Genomic DNA, 3,621 nt, shown 5'->3' with positions numbered 1-3,621 from the left:
ACCATTATCTTTTTGCATGAAATGTCAAGTATGCCCAATGTGAATGTGCATGTGAGTGGGCGCCAAGTCACTATGTTCCTATGGCATTTATTTTGCACAAAAAATATGTGCCCCCCCAATTGTAGTAAATGCCTGGCCCACTTTGGCAGGGATTTATGGCACTGATGCACTGCACCCATTGGTCTCATTGGTGAGTCCTAACCTGTGCAATTATTTTGCGCTCTACAGGCGCAATTATTTTGAGCTCCACAAGGGGCACAATTATTTGCACTCTATGGGGGGTGCAATTATTTTGTGCTGTAGAGACACAAATATTTCAAGCTCCACAAGGGGCGCAATTCTTTTGTGCTCCAGGGAAGCACAATTATTCGAGCTCTACAGAGGGCACAAGGCGCAATTCTTTTGCGCTCTATGGGGGAGCAATTATTTTGCACTCTATGTGGCGCAATTCTTTTGTGCTCTAGCAATTCTTTTGTGCTCCAGGGAAGCACAATTATTTTGAGCTCTACAGAGGGCACGAGGCGCAATTCTTTTGCGCTCCAGGGCGCAATTACTTGCACTCTATGGGGGAGCAATTATTTTGCACTCTATGGGGTGCAATTATTTTGTGCTCTAGCAATTCTTTTGTGCTCCAGGGAAGCACAATTATTTCAAGCTCTACAGAGGGCACAAGGCGCAATTCTTTTGCGCTCCAGGGCACAATTACTTGCGCTCTATGGGGGAGCAATTATTTTGCGCTCTATGGCGCGCAATTATTTTGTGCTCTATGGCGCGCAATTATTTTGTGCTCTAGAGGTGCAATTATTTCAAGCTCCATGAGAGGCGCAATTCTTTTGCGCTCCACATAATATCAGAGTGTGCCCAATGTGAATGCACACGAAATGTCAGAGTGTGCCCAATGTGAATGTGCACCAAATGAAATATGAGCCCAATGTGAAGGTGCACCAAATGTGAGTGGGTGCAAAGTCAGTATATACCTGCAACAAGTGTGCATCTGCACTTGTTGTTTTTCAGTATGTATTTGGAGAGTGCCCAATGGGAATGTGCACCAAATGTCAGAGTGCACCCATCAGAGTGCACCCATCAGAGTGCGCCCATCAGAATGTGCCCATCAGAGTGCGCTCAATGTGTTCTATTCTGACTTTCTAAGGTGTCCAGACATGGGTAGGTGATGATACCTCTCATGCTCTCTCCTATTTCGCATTTTTCTCTGCCATCCCATTCTCCTCCCATTTCCAAAACATTTTATGGTCCTATCCTGACTTTATAAGGTGTCCAGACATGGGTAGGTGATGATACTCCCCATACTCTCTCATATTTCGCATTTTTTACTGCCTTCCCATTCTCCCCCACCCTCCAGGTCACTCCCAAATCACATTGGTGCCTCCCAAATGCCCCATATTTCACTCTCTTGGATGGTACAGGATATAGGCTGGGCTCTGGGCTCCAGAAGTACACTTCCTGGTTTAATCTACAGGAATTGAAGATGGAATTCCTGGAATGGTGGATGGATTTCATGAATTTTCAGGATGTATTCCATAGATTTGCAAGATGGCTCTCAGCCAGTAACCTACAGCTACTTTTATCCAATATATAGTTATCTTTCTCTGTAACTTTTGGCTGAGCCTTAAGAAACGAAGAAGAGCACTGCAAAGCTCTGGACAATAATCAACGCAACATGCTTGACAGAAAAATCACACTTGTGAGAGTGTGACAGCCTAGACAAAACAGCTGAGTATTGAATTCGGTTGGCCACAGACAACCGTTGCTCTAAAAAATGGTATCAGTAGATGCTGAATTGCGTCTAAATTATGATTCCAGCTTGTTTGAGCATCCAAGCTTCTTCCCCCATGTTTTGTAGCATGAACTTGTAGAATTATCGGAATGTTTGCCTTTGTTTGCTTGGCCCTTCCAACATCTTTCAAGTCTTTTGCTGCCATAAAATATTTACACAACTACTGGTGCTTTTCTAATAGGTATAGATCGATAGAGGACATTTATACAATTCTAATGATACTAAATTTGTACATTCAAGCTTCTTCCCCCACCCCCTGAGCTGGAAAATATACCGGACATGGCCAAACTTTGACAAAGTCCAAACATCATTTGGCGCAAAAAAATTGTTTCAGTGGGGCACATGATGTCATTCAGCAGGGCAGCTACAAACTACTTTGGTCCACGCATTTACTACAATTGGGGGGGCACATATTTTTTGTGCAAAATAAATGCCATAGGAATATAGTGACTTGGCACCCACTCACATGCACATTCACATTGGGCGCACTCGACATTTCATGCAAAAGAATAATGGGTGGAAATACACACTGAAAAATAACAGGTGCAGATACATACTTAGTGCACACATTTGATGTGCATTCACATTGGGCGCACTCTGACATGACATTTCGTGCCCATTTCACGTTGGGCGCACTCTGACATTGAAACAATGCTGGACACAGGCTATTTGTGACCCTATCAAAGCACAAGGTACATACAGTGGCACTTGAAAGAATTGTGCCCCCTGTGGAGTGCAAAAGAATTGCGCCCCCTGTGGAGTGCAAAAGAATTGCATCCCTTATGGAGCTCAAAATAATTGTCCCCCCCATGGAATACAGATAATTTCGCCCCTTGTGGAGCTCGAGATAATTGCACCCCCTGTAGAGCTCAGAATAATTGCGCCCCCATAAAGCGGAAGTAATTGCGCCCTGGAGCACAAATAATTGCACCCTGGAGCACAATAGAATTGCACCCCCCATGGAGCGCAAAAGAATTGCGTCTCTCATGGAGCTTGAAATAATTGCACCTCTAGAGCACAAAAGTAATTGCACCCTGGAGCACAAATAATTGCGCTCTGGAGTGCAAAAGAATTGTGCCTCTCATATTGCGCCCTGGAGCACAAATAATTGCACCCTGGAGCGCAAAAGAATTGCGCCTCTCATGGAGCTTGAAATAATTGCACCTCTAGAGCGCAAACTAATTGCGCCCCCATAGAGTGCAAGTAATTGCGCCCTGGAGCACAAATAATTGCGCCTCTCATGGAGCTTGAAATAATTGCACCTCTAGAGCGCAAAAGAATTGCGCCCCCATAGAGCGCAAGTAATTGCACCCTGGAGCACAAATAATTGCGCCCTGGACTGCAAAAGAATTGCGCCCCCCATGGAGTGCAAAAGAATTGCACCTCTCATGGAGCGCAAAAGAATTGCACAGGTTGGGACTCGCCAATGAGACCAATGGGCACAGTGCATGGGTGCCATAAACCTCTGCCAAAGTGGGCTGACCCATTGTATGAGGGGCTTTTTTTCATGCTGCCCATCCATGGTGAAAAATTCACCTGTTGTTGCCTGCAGGCGCAACAACGAGGCTGCTGTCAACACATTTAAATACTTACTTCACATACAACAGGTTAATAATATATCTATTTAACTTTCTCCTGTGTGGTCCCCCACAGTGGTACTAACGAGGCAGCACTCTGGTTAACTGCCTGAAAGAACAATGGGATCCGTGCATTGGGCGCAACCCATGGGCGCCAGAGGCAAAGTGGGCCGATCTGTCCTCTATGGGGCTCTGTTCGTGCGGCCCACCCATGTCGCATGCCTATTTTAGAGTCTCGCCCAGTCATTC

This window comes from Laccaria bicolor, genomic scaffold (genome assembly GCF_000143565.1).
Source record: "Laccaria bicolor S238N-H82 LACBIscaffold_97 genomic scaffold, whole genome shotgun sequence".
NCBI classification, from domain to species: domain Eukaryota; kingdom Fungi; phylum Basidiomycota; class Agaricomycetes; order Agaricales; family Hydnangiaceae; genus Laccaria; species Laccaria bicolor.
Note: the sequence above shows the minus strand (reverse complement) of the source record.